Consider the following 17,562-nt stretch of genomic DNA (forward strand, 5'->3'; position numbering starts at 1 on the left):
CCATCTCCCTATGTTTATGTGGAAGGAACCATTGTCACAATGGGAAGTGATTATGAGAAAGTTTTGCTCCCTCCTTCCCAAAAGCACAGGTGGTGGGGCTGAGGAGCAGTGTGTTATCTGTTCTCATGCTGCTAATAATCTGAAACTGGGTAATTTATAAAAGAAAGAGGTTCAACTAGCTCCCAGTTCCACATGGTTGGGGAGTCCTCACAATCATGGTAGAAGGTGAATGAGGAGCAAAGTCATGTATTATGTGGTGGCAAACAAGAGAGCTTATGCAGGGGAACTCCCATTTATAAAACCATCAGGTCCCATGAGACTTATTCACTACCAGAAGAACAATAGGGGAGAAATCACCCCCATGATTCAATTATCTCCTTCTGGCCCCACCTTTGACACATGGGGATTACTACAATTAAAGATGAGATTTGGGTGGGGACACAGCCAACCCATATCTAGCAGCAACAGAAAGGATGGAAAGAAGGTGTCTGTATCTCAGCAATAAGGTAAATTTGACTGACTCTTAAATAACTTGCTGATGCATTTGCATAAATTAAAAGTGTTAGGGGCTGAATTAATAGAAATTGTTACAGGCACCCCCCCCCCATGATTTATATGTTGAAATCCAAACCCACCGAACCTTGAATGTGACTATAATTATAAATAGGATCCTTAAAGATATAACTGTGGTAAAATGAGGTTGCAGGGGTGGACACTAATGCAATATGACTGTGTCCTTAAAAAACACACACAGAGGACAGATCATTTGAAGACAAAAGAAGATGGCCATTCACTAGCCAAGAGAGATCTTGAAAGAAACCAGGCACGCTGACACCTTCATCTCAGACTCTAGCATCCAGAACTGTAAGAAAAAAACTTCCTTAAACCACCCATACTGTGGTACTTTGTTATGGCAGCCCTAGCAATCTGAAAGCCATCCTGCATAACCTCAACCCACAGCCACTAGACACTGTAAAACAGCAGTGTTTCTTCAACATGTCACACATCAGTTTCAAAGAAGGTTTCAATCTGCCATCCCCAGATGCCATCCTGTCACTCCTAATCTCTTTCTGTAAGATGGATGGGACGAGTGAGCATTTACTTAACTCCACTTGAGAGCAAATCTCAGATGTGCCTACTTCTTGATTGTCTTCCCATGACTGGAATTCATTGTCACTAGCTGATGTACAAAGCTTCCACTCCCTACTTTATGCCACTGTGCCCGTTGGATGGTTCTGCTTTGCTCACAGCTGTCATCTGGGGATGGTACCCCTGGGTTGTCCTGCTACCTCTGTGCTTGTCCACTGACTCTTGCTGTCATTCTGTGTAGACAGGCAGGCTCATTAATCTTCCTTGATGTTCCACAGCCTCCCTCAGCCAGGTTTCAACCCAGGGCCAAGCACCCCTTTGCAGGTTGAAATAAGACATACTCAGCTCTTCCCACCATGACCGCTTTCCCCAGTATTATCCTAATGTTTCTTTCTTGTAGGAATAAATGATGTAGACTCTACTTATGGCTTTTCTGAGATGAGTTGATGTTGTTGTTTTTATCCTGAGCCTCAGCGCACTCCTCTCCCCCATCTCTCTACTGTCCTAGCCACCCCTGTCCGTCCCCAGTTTCTGTTGTAATAATTATCTTTATGTCTATGAGGGCACCTTATTTAGCTTCCACTTGGAAGTGAGAACATGTGGTATCTGATTTTCTGTTCTTGTGTTAATTGGCTTAGGAAAATGACCTCCAGCTGCAGCCATGTTGCTGCAAAGAACATGATTTTATAACTTTTCATGGCTGCATACTATTTCATGGTTTATATGTACCGCATTTTATTTATCCAGTTCACCATTGTTGGACACGTGGGTTGATCCCATATCTTTGCTATTGTGACTAGTGCTGTGATGCACATATGAGTGCATGTGTCTTTCGGGTAGAATGACTTTTATTCCCTTGGATAAGAATCCACTGTAATGCAGAACCAATTGACATTTCCATCAGTAGTGGACAAGCATTCTCTTTTCTCTGCAGCCTCACCCGCATGTGTTTTTTGCTTTGTTTTGACTTTTTAATAATAGCCATCTAACTGGCATGAGATAGTATTTAACCATGGTTTTTATTTACATTTCTCCAATGATTAGTGGTGTGGAGCACTTTTTCATACATTTGTTGGCTGCCTGTATATCTTCTTTTGAGAAGTGTCTCTCACGTCTTCTGCCTGCTGTTTAATGGGGTTGTTTTTGTCTTATTCAGTTGTTTCAGTTCCTTACAGATTAAGGATATTAGACCTATGTTGCTGGACAGAAACCCAGCAAAAGAGCCCCACTTGTCAATCTTTGCTTTTGTTGTAATTGTTTTGGAGGACTTAGTCATAAATCCTTTCCCAACACCGGTGTCTAGAATGATGTCTCCTAGGTTTTCTTCTGCAATTCTTATAGTCTGAGTTCTAACATTTAGATCTCGAATCCATCTTGAGTTAACTTTGGGATATGGTGAGAGAGAGGGATCCAGTTTCATTATTCTATATGTGGCTAGCCAGTTATTCCTGCACTATTTATTGAATAAAAAATTCTTTCTTCATCGTTTTTTTTATCAATTTTGTTGAAAAGAGATAGCTGTAGGTATGTGGCTTTATTTTGGGGGTTCTCTATTCTGCTGCATTGTTCTATGTGCCTGTTTTTTGTACTAGTACCATGTTTTGCATACTGTAGCTCTGTAGCATACTTTAAAGTCAGATAGCATGAAGCCTCCAGGTTTGTTCTTTTTGCTTAAGATTGCTTCTGCTATGCGGGCTCTCTTTTGGTTTCATATGAATTTTAGAATAATTTTTCTAGTTCTTTGAAAAATGACATTAATTATTTGAAAGGAAGAGTGTTGAATCTGTAGATTCGAGTTGTTCATTTTTATGTGTGTGTGTGCACATGCAAGGGCATGCGAACACTCACATTCATTTGTGTGTCTGCTTTCCATGCTTGAGAAACTTAAAAGTTTGCTTCCCCCAAACTAAGTGCAGACCCCCAGCCTTACCTTCAAAGCCCTTTGCAGAATGGTCCCGCTACCTCCCTCCCTCCTTTCCTTTGGAGCCTTATCTCATTCTGTTGAGATGCATATTTTCTGTACTTTTCTCTACTTAGTGTCTTCCTCTAATAAAAAATCTCCTCTCTGCAACACACACATTCTTACCATACCTGCTCCAATTCTGTCAATTGCTTTAAGGTTTAGCTTAAGTATCTACTCTGTGGAGATTTGTCTGATCTGAAACACCCCCCTACCTTTATACAGAAGTTTAAAATCCTGTATGATCTTGCTTATTCTTCTCTTCTAACTTGTAACCTTATTTTATATTTGATGGATGTGTGTTTGTATTTTATTTCTCCCAGAACAAATACCTAGCTCTGCATGAGTTTGTGGGGGTCTGTAACAAAGTGCCGTAAACTGTGTGCCCAAAGAACAGTTTATCGCTTCACTGCTCTGTAGGCCAGAAGTCCAAGATCAAGGTGTCAGTTCGGTAGCTTCTTCCCGAGGGCTGGGAAGGAGAATCTTTTCCAGCCCTCGCCTCCCAGCTTCTGGCAGTTTTCTAGCAATCATTGGTGCTACTTGGTGGGTGAAGCATCACTCTCATCTGTACCTTCTCCCTCCCTGTGTGTCTCTGTTCACATATCCTCTTTTTATAAGGACACAGTCATATTGAATGAGGGCCCACCCTCCTCCACTATGATCCCATCTTAACTAATACATGTAAAACAACGTTTTTCCATATGTGATGACATTGATATGGTAGAGGAAGTTAGGACTTTAACTTTTGAATTTAAGGGGAACAAAAAAGCTTCTCAAAAAGGGCCTTTCTTTTCCATCTCTGAAGGTCTCTCTTCAGTGCCCAGCCCAGTGGGTGTCACATTACAATGACTTCATAAATATTTTGCTGGGTTGAAGAATGCCACTTACTCTGTCCCATGAGTGGCTTTCCCAGTATTTGGCGCAGAGCTAGCATTCCACAATTTGTTTTTAAGTTATTATTAGTAATAGGCATCTTTTTTCCTTACACACTTCAGTTGAAAGATTAAGCTGCAATTCCATTTCCCCCTTAATGTGGCGTGTAATACAGCCTTGTGACAACCTTTGCTATTTGTAGGAACCTAATATTGAACAACACTGGGGTCAGGAGGAGGCAGGCTGGGCATGAGGGAGTGCCAAAGAACATGCAATGACAGAGGGGAGAAAACAGGGCTCTTGTCCCGTCTTCATCCTGCTCAGAATGCAGAAAATCACCTATCTGAACAGTATCACTACATAGGGCCCTGAGGATACATTTATTTACATGTTTTTCTCAAGCTATTGCTCATTCATTTCTTTGAAAACCTCATAGATTCTATGCTTGTTGACTCAAGAAGTGAAGCATCAGATTTATTCCTGTACACTGTTGCCTTTCAGATTCATATTATCGACTTCCTTTTCAGTGTCCTGTGGTATATGCGATTTGTATTCAAAACGCCTTCTAAGACAGTATATCCCTCTAGCCCAGCAATGTGTTTTGAAGTTCCTTTGTAAGATAGTTCCCTCTGTTACTCCCTGTCAAAGAGATTTTCTAAATGTCCTCCAAGATCATGTTTTCCTTGTTACATAATTTTTAATAGCCCTTGGTACAACTCTTAGTTTGCTGCATAACTGACTTCCTGAAAGGAACATGCACCTAAGTCAACTATGAATGAGATTTACAGGTAAGGTGGTACCTTTACCTTTGGGAAAGGAGCAACAACTTTATAAACAAATGAAAATATACATTTATCTTAAAAGCTAGTTATATACTTCAGCATAAAAACAAATTGATCTAAATAAATTAACCAAATTTCAAAATTAAAATAAGTAACACATTGAACTAATTTTTGTAGTCTCAATTTATGTCTATTATTAAACAATTAAATGTAAGTAAGTATCACAACAGATTCTTAAGAGTTCATCAGGTAATATTATTAATTCTGAAGTATGATTTCTCCTTTTGTTTAATTCAATAGAATTGTAAAATAAATTTTTTAATATTTTGGGGGGTACATTAGGACTTCTTTACAGAACAAATTATGTGGAAAGACTTATTCTATTGGATTTGGTAGTTTGAGAATTGCAGGTGTGATTTAAAAGTGCCAGACTTATTTCTAAGTACAATGTTTATATACCACACCTACCTTCATATAACTATTGGTATTACAATGTAGCCTGTGTTAAATTCCAGGTTGTCAAATGTAAAAACAATCACTAATTTAACATGATATTAAATGTAAAGAGATTTGAGACTTTGACAAATTGCTACATAGTTAAATGTATTCTTAAATTCATTCCTTTTGGTACAGTTGAGTGATTTAGTTTTGTTAACTAAAATATACACTGATCAAGCTAATATAAATTGTTCCAGGAAGATCTATTTTCTCTGCATTAAAAAAAAACTTTTCAATGATAGTGACTTCATTTAAATTAACGTAGTTATGTTTTACAAGATTATTTCCACTACTTTCAGTATAATGCATGTCTATTGGCCTGAGCCAATACTGACTATGCACATAATATAGGTGGGCTTTCTGTTCATCATTTAGCAACATATGGAGATCAAATAATTTATTCTTTTTGAGATGGAGTTTCACTCTTTGTTACCCAGGCTGGAGAGCAATGGTGCGATCTTGGCTCACTGCAGCCTCCACCTCCCAGGGTCAAGCAATTCTCTTGCCTCAGCCTCCCAAGTAGCTGGGATTATATGTGCCACCACACCCTGCTAATTTTGTATTTTTAGTAGAGATGGGTTTTCTCCATGTTGGACAGGCTGGTCTTGAACTCCCGACCTCAGGTGAGCCACCCACCTCAGCCTCCCAAAGTACTGGGATTACAGGCATGAGCCACCATACCCAGCCCAAGTGAAATCAAATATATGGATTAGAAGATACAGAATGACTTCTTACTGACTTGTTTTTACTAATATGAAAATACAAGTTTCTATTGCTCAACATATATATTAAGCAGCTATTTTTGTTTTGTTTGCTTCGTTTATGATTATCTATGAAAAGTGACCAGCAACAAATCTACTTATTTTACAAAGTCGAGAGAATTTCTACAATATAATAAATGATACAATCTAACTGATAATTCTAGAAAGAAATTAGGAGACGTTGGCTCACTTTCAGGGGCTGAATATTCTATGAAGTTGTCTTCTGAAATGTGAGGTCTACTTATTAGTTTTTAAATATTCTGAGAGAATAATTCTTATTAGGTTTCTAACTTTCTTTCTACTCTATCTATGAATTAACCTCCAATTCTAAGGACTCCTGTCACTTTTAACAGTAAAAAAAGCTTTCAGAAGTTTTCTGAGAATTATATATTTAGTTTCCTCTTGTTTCAAACACCAATGTGTTTCTGATAATGTTGAATTTTGCCCAAATCTTGGGTTCCTGGAAAATAATCAAGGTTAAGAAACTCTCCTATCCTTTTGAAATCAACCAGTGTTTCCCATTCCGGAAAGTGACTTACAATATATGACGACCTTGCACTTTCATACCAAGATAAAACCTGCTTTTAGTCTTTCTCCAGGAATCCCTTGTTTTATAAAACCAATTTTTCCTCCTTATATGTAGAAATGATACTCCTGAATGAATATGTTTCTATTCATTAAGATCATCATCTACTCCTTTGCCTGAACAGAAGTATTTCCTTAACTGGTACATTTTTTTATTTCACTGTTTGGGTGTCATGTCTTGGGTCCCCATTTGCTCTGTCCAGGTCTTGAGGCTTGGGGGCCCTTTGTGCTCTGGTTCTCATTGGAAATCTGGGAACCTGATGGTGTGACTGATTCTTGGTCTTTGTTCTGGACCTTTTCCCACTGATAGCATGGGAAGGATATGATTTTTATTCTTTTTGAGTATTTGTTTGAGTATGGATGCTGGAATACTTTTCCATTATCATGTGATCATGTGGCAATCTCTACAAATGGATTAATGGTTTATACAGATCTTTTCTCTGTGGAGTAAAAAATGACAATCTAATTTGTTGGTCTTTTCTGATTGTCAATTTCATCTGTCATGAGCTCCAATCAATTAAAAATTCATACCTTCTATGAAAAGAATAACTGTGTAATATAAACCAGTTAGTTTTGTGTTTCTATGCTTATGGTGAATCCACTGGTGAATTTCTGTTTGTCTCTGTGTGTTCATATTTCTAAAATTCAGAAAGACCTTTATTTCTTATGGTATGTATGCAATGTATTCCTAAATGGTATATTCAAATTAAATTATTAAAACTTTTAACACAGTCCTAATCTGATTGGATTAGAGATAAACACTTACTTAAATGGTATATTCCTAATTTCTCAGAAATTCAGAAAATTGAACTTCAAGTACATGTCCATCACACCTGGCTGACTTTCAGTGTGCTTTAAAAAGGGATTCTTGGGAATCGAGTCGGTGTCTTTGAATTCCGGAGGCGGCATTCGGTCGTCCAATGCCTGTGCGGCTATATGTCGAGTGTGTCAGGTCTCTGGTTATCTGAATAGTGACTTGTATAATAGAATAAACTTACACACCATCACCATTGTCAAGAATGCTAAGAAACTAGAAATCAATAAAATGAACTCTGTCCTGAAATTCCTTAAATAAAAGCTTCTGGAGGGAGCGGGGAAAGATGGCACTGTAGAAGCAACTCAGGATTGCAGTTCTCAGTGAAGACGCAGTGTGAGTTTACGCCGCATTTCCAGATGGATCTTTGTTGCCCACAGAACGGGGAAATTCCCAGGTGTAGGAGAGACATGGGATGCCAGCACAGCTGTCTAGGCTGGCGCGGCCGTTTCAGCCGGTACCGCAGCACAGCGGCACTCCGCACAAAACACACTGGTCTGGGTGCCCTGTTAAACCCGCAATTTGAGATTTGGGAGGGCAGATTAGCATATTCATCTGATTAAATGGGACTTGGACAGTGAGCCAGGCCAGGAGATTCCCGGGAAGTGAACTGTGAGCTGGCACAGTGGGTTGCTGCATGGGAAATCACACAGATCCTGGTGCTTTTTCAGCAGGCAACTGAAACACCTGGGAGAGAGTCAACCGTTTGACTTAAAAAAAACAAAAGGGCTCTGAGGCAGGGAGCCAGGTGATCAGGATCGATGGGTCCCAACTCCACAGGGACAAACAAAACGGCAACTCGAAACGCTCGGCGTTGAGAGTTTCATGGTGGGTACAGCTGAACCCAGGATGGTGCAGCTTGGTGGGGGAGGGGCGTCTGCCATTACTGAGACATTCCACCCCTACTGAGGTACTCTCCCATTGCTGACACAGCCTGACATTGCCGAGGCAACCCGCCATAACAGAGAGACTCCGCCAACAGGGCAGAGCCCACGACAGCAGGCCGGAGCCCACGGACGCAGGGCAGAGCCCACGGCAACAGGGCAGACCCCACGGCAGCAGGTCGGAGCCTCGACAGGCAAATAGTGACTAAACTGCCTCCTAGCTGGGCAGGACAGGGCAACGGATACTCATAAAGAAAGCCCTAACTCCCCGAGACAGAGCATCTGAGGGAGAAAAGGGATTTTATGAGTTCTGCTGCAGCAGACTTAAACGTACTTGCCTAGCAGCCCTGAATGAACAACGGAGCTCACAGCTCAGCACTTGACCTCCTATAAAGTACAGACTATCTCCTCAAGCAGCTCCCTGACCCCTGTATACCCAAAGAGTCACCTCAAAAAAAACTGATCAGACTGACATTTGGCGGGCATCATTCTGGAACAAAGATAGCAGAAGAAGAATCTGGTAGCAACCCTCACTGTTCCACAGCTGCTACAGGTGTACCCCAGACAAGCAGGGCCTGGAGTGGACCTCAGCAGTCTTACAGCAGAGGGGCTAGACTGTTAGAAGGAAAACTAAAAAACAGAAATACTTCATCATCAACAATCTGAGCCTCCACTCAGAGACCCAATGGAAAAATCAGCAACTACTCAGACAACAGGTGGATAAATCCACAATGATGGGAAGAAACCAATGTAAAAAGGAGGAAAACACCTGAAACCAGAACACCTCACCTCCTACAAAGGACCAAAACTCCTCACCAGCAAGGAAACAAAGCTGGACAGAGAATGAGTGTGATTAAATGACAGAATCAGACTTCAGAAGGTGGGTAATGAGAAACTTCTGAGAGCTAAAAGAACATGTTCTAAATCAATAAAAAGAAACTAAGAACCTTGAAAAAAGATTTGAGGAAATGATAACAAGAATAAACAACTTAGAGAGAAATATGAATGAATTAAAGGAACTGAAAAACACAACACAAGAACTTCGCAAAGCATGCACAAGTTTCAACAGCTGAATTGACCAAGCAGAAGAAAGAATATCAGAAGTTGAAGATCAACTCAATGAAATAAAATGAGAAGTCAAGATTAGAGAAAAAAGTGCAAAAAGGAATGAACAAAGTCTCCAAGAAATGTGGGACTATGTAAAGAGACCAAATCTACATTTGATAGGTGTACCAGAATGTGACGAAAAGAATGAATCCAAGCTGGAAAATACCCTTCAGGATATTATCAAGGAAAATTTCCCCAACCTAGCAAGGCAGGCCAATATCCAAGTCCAGGAAATACAGAGAACACCACAAAGATACTCCGCAAGAAGAGCAACCCCAAGGCACATAATCGTCAGATTCACCAGGGTTGAAATGAAAGAGAAAATGCTAAGGGCAGCCAGAGAGAAAGGTCGAGTTACCCACAAAGGGAAACCCATCAGACTCACAGCAGATCTCTTGGCAGAAACCCTACAAGCCAGAAGACAGTGGGGGCCAATATTCAACATCCTTAAAGAAAAGAACTTTCAACCCAGAATTTCATATCCAACCAAACTAAGCTTCATAAGTGAAGGAAAAATAAAATGCTTTGCAAACAAGCAAGTACTCAGAGATTTTGTCACCACCAGGCCTGCTTTACAAGAGCTCCTGAAAGAGGCAGTACACATAGAAAGGAACAACCAGCACCAGCCATTCCCAAAACATAGCAAATGCTAAAGAGCATCAACAAAATGAAGAATCTGCATCAACTAACGGGCAAAACAGCCAGCTAGCATCAAAATGGCAGTATCGAATTCACACATAGCAATATTAACTGTAAATGTAAGTGGGCTAAATGCACCAATCAAAAGACACAGACTGGAAAATTGGATAGAAAGCCAAAACCCATCAGTGTGCTGTATCCAAGAAACCCATCTCACAGGCAAGGATACACAAAGGCTCAAAATAAAGGGATGGAGGAAGATTTACCAAGAAAATGGAGAGCAAAAAAAAAAAGCAGGAGTTGCAATTCCTGTCTCTTATAAAATAGATTTTAAAGCAACAAAGATCAAAAGAGACAAAGAAGGCCATTACATAATGGTAAAAGGATCGATACAACAAGAACAGCTAATGATCCTAAATATATATGGACCCAATACAGGAGTGCCCAGATATATAAGGCAAGTTCTTAAGGACTTACAAAGAGACTTAGACTCCCACACAATAATAGTGGGAGACTCTAACACTCCACTGTCAATATTAGACTGATCAACCAGACAGAAAATTAACAAGGATGCCCAGGGCTTGAACTCAGACTTGGAACAAGCAAACCTGATAGACATCTACAGAACTCTCCACCCCAAATCCACCGAATATACATTCTTCTCAGCACCACATCACACCTACTCTAAAATTGACCACATACTTGAAAGTAAAGCACTCCTCAGCAAATGCAAAACGACTGAAATCATAACAGTCTCTCAGACCATAGTGCAATCAAGTTAGAACTCAGAATCCAGAAACTAACTCAGAACCGCACAGCATCATGGAAACTGAACAACTGGCTCTTGAATGTTGATTGGATAAACAATGAAATGAAGACAGAAATAAAGAAGTTCTTTGAAACCAACAAGAACGAAGACACAACATACCAGCATCTCTGGGACATATTTAAAGCAGTCTCTAGAGGAAAATATATAGCAATAAGTGCCCACACGAGAAGAGTGGAGAGATCCAAAATTGACATGCTATTGTCAAAATTGAAAGAGCTAGAGGAGCAAGATCAAAAAATCTCAAAACCTAGCAGAAGACAAGAAATAACTAAGATCAGAGTGGAACTGAGGAGATAGACACATGAAAACCCTTCAAAAAATCAATAAATCCAAGAGCTGGTGTTTTGAAAAGATAAACAAAATAGACAGACCACTAGCCAGACTGATAAAGAAAAGAGAGAACAACCAAATAGATGCAATAAAAAACGATAAAGGGGAAATCACCACAGATTCCACAGAAATTCAAACCATCATCAGAGAATATTACAAACAACTCTATGCACATAAACTAGTAAACCTGGAATAAATGGATAAATTCCTGGACACCTGTGTCCTCCCAAGCCTAAACCAGGAGGAAGCCAAAACTATGAATAGGCCAATAACAAGGTCTGAAGTGGAGGCAGCAATTAAGAGCCTACCACACAAAAAAAGCCCAGGTCCAGATGGGTTTACAGCCGAATTCTACCAGACACACAAAGAGGAGCTGGTACCATTCCTTCTGAAACTATTCCAACTAATCCAAAAAGAGGGAATCCTTCCCAATTCATTTTATGAGACCAGCATCATCCTGATACCAAAACCCAGCAGAGACTCAGCAAGAAAAGGAAACTTCAGGCCAATATCCATAATGAACATAGATGCAAAAATCTTCAATAAAATATTGGCAAGCCAATTGCAACAGCACATCCAAAAGCTTGTCCATCATGATCAAGTAGGATTCTTCCTGGGGATACAAGCCTGGTTCAACTTACTCAGGTCTATAAACGTAATTCACCACATAAACAGAACCAAAAACAAAAACCTCATGACTATCTCAATTGACGCAGAGAAGGCCTTTGAAAAAAATTCAACAGCCCTTTATGCTAAAAACCCTCAATAAACTCGGTATTGACGGAACGTATCTCAAAATAATAAAAGCTATTTATGACAAACCAACAGCCAATATCATACTGAATGGGCAAAAACTGGAAGCATTCCCTTTGAAATCCAGCACTGGACAAGGATGCCCTCTCTCACCACTCCTTTTCAATATACTACTGGAAGTTCTAGCCAGAGCAATCAGGCAAGAAAAGGAAATAAAGGGTATTCAAATAGGAAAGGTGGAAGCCAAATTGTCTCTATTTGCAGATGACATGATAGTATACCTAGAGACCCCATTGTCTCAGCCCAAAAGCTCCTGAAACTGATAAGCAACTTCAGCAAAGTCTCAGGATATAAAATTAATGTGCAAAAATCACAAGCATTCCTATACACCAATAACAGACTTAAAGAGAGCCAAATCAAGAATAAACTGCCATTCACAATTGCTACAAAAAGAATAAAATACCCAGGAATACAACTTACACGGAATGTAAGGGACCTCTTCAAGGATAACTACAAACCATTGAAATAAGAGAGGACACAAACAGATGGAGAAACATTCCATATTCATGGTTAGGAAGAATTAATATTATGAAAATGGCTATACTGCCCAAAGTAATTTACAGAATCAATGCTATCCCCATCAAGCTCCCATTGACTTTATTCACAGAACTGGAAAAAACCTCCTTAAACTTCATATGGAACCAAAAGAGAGCCCTCATAGCTAAGTCAATCCTAAGCAAAAAGAACAAAGCAGAAGGCATCAGACTACTGGACTTCAAACTATACTACAAGGCTACAGTAATCAAAACAGCATGGTACCACTACGAAAACAGAGATATAGACCAATGGAACAGAACAGAGGCATCAGAGGCAACACAGCATATCCACAACCATACAATCTATGATAAACCTGACAAAAACAAGCAATGGGGAAAGGACTCCCTGTTTAATAAGTGGTGTTGGAAAAACTGGCTAGCCATATGCAGAAAGCAGAAACTGGACCCCTTCCTGACACCTTACACTAAAATTAACTCCAGATGGATTAAAGACTTAAACATAAGACCTGGCACCATAAAAACCCTAGAAGAAAATCTAGGCAAAACCATTCAGGACGTAGGAGTAGGCAAGGACTTCATGACCAAAACACCAAAAGCATTGGCAACAAAAGCCAATATAGACAAATGGGACCTAATCAAACTCCACAGCTTCTGCACGTCAAAAGAAACAGTCATTAGAGTGAATCGGCAACCAACAGAATGGGAAAAAATTTTTGCAGTTTACCCATCTGACAAAGGGTTGATATCCAGAATTTACAAAGAACTCAAACAGATTTACAAGAAAAAAACAAGCCCATTCAAAAATGGGCAAAGGATATGAACAGACACTTTACAAAAGAAGACATACATGAGGCCAACAAACATATGAAAAAATGCTCATCATCACTGGTCACTAGAGAGATGCAAATCAAAACCACACTGAGATACCATCTCACGCCAGTTAGAATGGTGATCATTAAAAAAATCTGGAGACGACAGATGCTGGAGAGGATGTGGAGAAATAGGAACATTTTTACACTGCTGGTGGGAGTGTAAATTAGTTCAACCATTGTGGAAGACAGTGTGGTGATTCCTCCAGGACCTAGAAATAGAAATTTCATTTGACCCAGCAATCCCATTACTGGGTATATATCCAAAGGACTACAAATCGTTCTAGTATAAGGACGCATGCACACGAATGTTCATTGCAGCACTGTTTACAATAGTAAAGACCTGGAACCAACCCAAATGCCCATCGATGATAGACTGGTCTGGAAAAATGTGGCACATTTATGCCATGAAATATTATGCAGCCATCAAAAATGTTGAGTTTGTGTCCTTTGTAGGGACATGGATGCGTCTGGAGAACATCGTTGTCAGCAAACTGACACACGAACAGAAAATGAAATACCGCATATTCTCACTCATAGGCGGGTGATAAACAATAAGAACACATGGACACAGGGAAGGGAGCACTACACACTGAGGTCTGTTGGGGGGAATAGGGGAGGGACAGCAGGGGGGGAGCTGGGGAGGGATAGCCTGGGGAGAAATGCCAAATGTGGGTGAAGGGGCGGAAGGCAGCAAAACACACTACCATGTGTGTACCTATGCAATTATCTTACATGTTCTGCACATGTACCCCAAAACTTAAAATGCAATAAAAAAATTTATTTAAAATAAATAAATAAATAAAAAGTGATTCTTACAGAAACAAACTCATAGATCTTAATACATTTGACAAATTCAAGTTCACATATATAAGTAAATCTTTGGCAATAGAGATTAGTGTAACATTGTTGGCTCAGTATAAACATCTGTGTATTCTCTGAATTACCAGTGTTACGTATAATACACACTTACATTCTTATTCTACTCGGGTATTCTCTTCCTAAACTTATACATGTTTACTGACTGAATTAATTACCATGAATGCTACTAAATAGTTAACATTATGAAAAACATGTAAATGCGTATTTATGTAAACAAATCAGATCATTATTCTGACAAACTTTAACAGTATGTTTTATAGTATATCAGCTTCAAGAGCATTTCTAAAACCTTAGAATAATACTAAGTTTAATCAATTAGCAGAATTTTAATAGATACAAAGATCATTATAAGAAAGAGAAAATATCAGATCATTAATTGCTAAACATAATTTTAAGTATGCATTTTTAACATGGTGTAGAAAGGTAATATTTATTTGCAAATGCTGATAAACCTGTTCTGTTTTGCCACTTTGAGGAGTTGTGCCTTAAAGGATGCTGTGAAATGCTGGTGTGAGTACAGATGGTTCACAATTATTTTCCTCCTGTTTTTCTCTATGAAATACAAGTCGATGTTGTGAAAACATATAATCTATATATGTGAATGAGACTCAGTTAGTACTAATAGTGGAAAAGAGGTGCAGCCTTTTGTGTAAAATACACTGGATGAGTTTTTGTTAGGAAAAAAGAGATTAATTCTGTTGTAAAAATAAAATGACTGGTTATTCCAGAATGAGAAATAGCACATTGTAGGAAAAAACTTAAATGGATGCAAAAAGCAGTAGAAAGTTATCAGAAAGGGAATTCTGGCTGTTATGGTTCAACTGTTAAGGTTTGATTGATTTATCTATGAGATTTTCAAGAGGAGTGTGAGTATCAAATATTACAGTGCTGTAAACTACATTTTGTTTTTATGTCTGTTCTACTGAAATTTTCTTCTATCGTTGGTCTTTTAAAAACAGGCTATAAAAGTTTTGTGTTTTTTTTTTTTTTTTTTTTGAGATCCATTTGCAAGCTTACGCCTTTCTGCCTGTGGACACTGCCAAGGAAGCATTGTTAAAGTCTCTCTTCCCCCTGCTGTCATGTCTAAGTCAGCGTCTCCTAAAGAGCCCAGGTAGCTGCAGGAGCTCCTCCTTGGAGGGCTGAGCTCTGAAGCAACCAACAGGAGCCTGAAGAGCCATTGGGAGCAATGGGGAATTGTCACAGACTGTGTGGACATGAGGGATCCAAACACCAACCGCTCCAGGGCCTTTGGATTTGTCACATACACCCCTGTAGAGGAGGTGGATGCAGCCATGAATGCAAGGCCACACAGGTAGATGGAAGGGTTGTGGAACCAAAGAGAGCAGTCTCAAGAAAAGATTCTCAAAGACCAAGTGACCACTTAACCGTGAAAAAGATATTTTTTGGTGGCATTAAAGAAGACACTGAAGAGCATCACCTAAGAGATTATTCTGAACAGTGTGGACAAATTGAAGTGATTGAAATCATGATGGACCGAGACAGTGACAAGAAAAGGGGCTTTGCCTTCATTATCTTTGATGGCAATGACTCCGTGGATGAGACTATCATTCAGAAATGCCATACTGTGAATGGCCACAATTGTGAAGTGAGGGAAGCCTTGCCAAGGCAAGACATGGTGAGTGCTTCATCCATGCAAAGAGGCTGGTGTGGTTCTGGAAACTTTAGTGGTGGTTATGGAGGAGGTTTTGGTGGGAATGGCAGCTTTGGTCATGGAGGAAACTTCAATGTCTTTGGTGGCAGCCATGGTGGTGATGGATAAGGTGGCAGCTGGGATGCCTATAATGGATTTGGTAGTGATGGAAGCAATGTTAGAGGTGGTGGAAGCTACAATGATTCTGGCAATTATAACAGTCTTCAAATTTTGGACCAGTTAAGGGAGGCAGAATCTCTGGCCCCAAAAGTGGCTAGGGTGGGTCCAGTAGCAGCAGTAGCTATGGCACTGGCAGAAGATTTAAATTAGAAAACAAAGCTCAGCAGGATAGTAGAGCAGGAGAAGTGACAGGGAAGCTACAGATCACAACAGACTTGTGAACTCAGCCAAGCACAGCGGTGGCAGGGCCTTGCTGCTACAAAGATGACATGATTTAGACAAATACTCATGTGTGTGGGCAAAATACTAGAGGACTGTGTTTGTGATTAATCATATAACAGGTTGTTTCAGCTTCTGTTCTGTGGAAGCATTCCAACAGAGGATTTTAATGTAGATAATTTTTTGTACCCATGTGGTTGATTGCTAAATGTAAGTCTGATCATGATGCTGAATAAATGTGTCTTAAAAAAAAGAAAAGTTTCCTTTGTACCTTCTGTGTAATCTACCTGGATAGCAAAGATCCCATCTTATCAGAGTAACGTTCTGTGATTCATACAATTGTTTTTGCCCTTGATTATTTATGAAAACAAAGGTTTCTCATTTATAGAAGAGCTAAGGGTTGTTAAATCATCTTAACACCTATTTTACTTTTAAAATATATTTGCTGTCCCTAGGTTAAACAGATAACTAATCATTATTTCTTATAACATATTGAAGCTGGATATTTTCTCGACCCCTTAATGGGACTTGTGCTGGGGTGATTTGTTTGCTTAGCCCACCCCTCTCTACCCCTCATGGGAGGGACAGTGCAAGCAAATGAGTACAGGGACTGAAACAAGCGCTTTTAGGCATTGGCGGGAACAAACTTCATTTACTCGGCTCACCACACCCAACCCCTGTGGGGGCAACACACAGGTGAACAAGTCTGGGATCCAATGGGCTGCTTTTGGGCACCAGCAGGAGCAAACTCCATGTGGGCTCCACAGTAGTGTTCAGGTCGGGATGTTCAACTCTGAAGCCCCAGAAGGTGTGTCACACAATGCTCTTTCAGCTCTGCCATCCATGGGCAGCTCAAGTGTTAACAACTCAGCAAGTCCTTTGCCTTCTTGTGTGGGGTGGCTGCTTTCTACCAGAGAGGGTGAAGGACCAGTGTGACAGCCTTTTTTTGAGTATCTGCACTTGTGGCTCCTGAGCTCTTGTCTGGCATCCAGGAAAAATGAGGCTGCAGTAATTAACTGAAAGATGGTGAATGCAGAGGATTTATTGAAAAAGTGACTCTCAGCAGGGAGGGGAGCTGAAAGGAGATGGGATGGGCAGGTAATCTTCCCCTCAAGTCTGGCCATCTTTAGCAGGACTCTTCTTCAAAATCAAGCCATTAACCTTCCCTCTGAAATCAAGTTTCTTCTTTCTGATGTCCAGCTGCTTCTCTCTTTCTCTCTGACTGAGTCTGGGGTCTTTATAGGCACAACATCAGGGGTGGAGTGGGCCATGAGTAGTATAGGAAAAGGCAATATTTGAG

At 40.0% G+C, this 17,562-nt stretch overlaps 1 pseudogene; it reads left to right on the forward strand.

Moving 5' to 3' along the window:
* Window positions 1-14,554: 14,554 nt before the first annotated feature.
* LOC144578892 (heterogeneous nuclear ribonucleoprotein A1-like 3 pseudogene) lies at window positions 14,555-17,039 on the forward strand (annotated as a pseudogene).
* The last annotated feature ends 523 nt before the right edge of the window (window positions 17,040-17,562 follow it).

Source organism: Callithrix jacchus, chromosome 13, assembly GCF_049354715.1.
Source record: "Callithrix jacchus isolate 240 chromosome 13, calJac240_pri, whole genome shotgun sequence".
In the NCBI taxonomy this organism is placed as follows: Eukaryota; Metazoa; Chordata; class Mammalia; order Primates; family Cebidae; genus Callithrix; species Callithrix jacchus.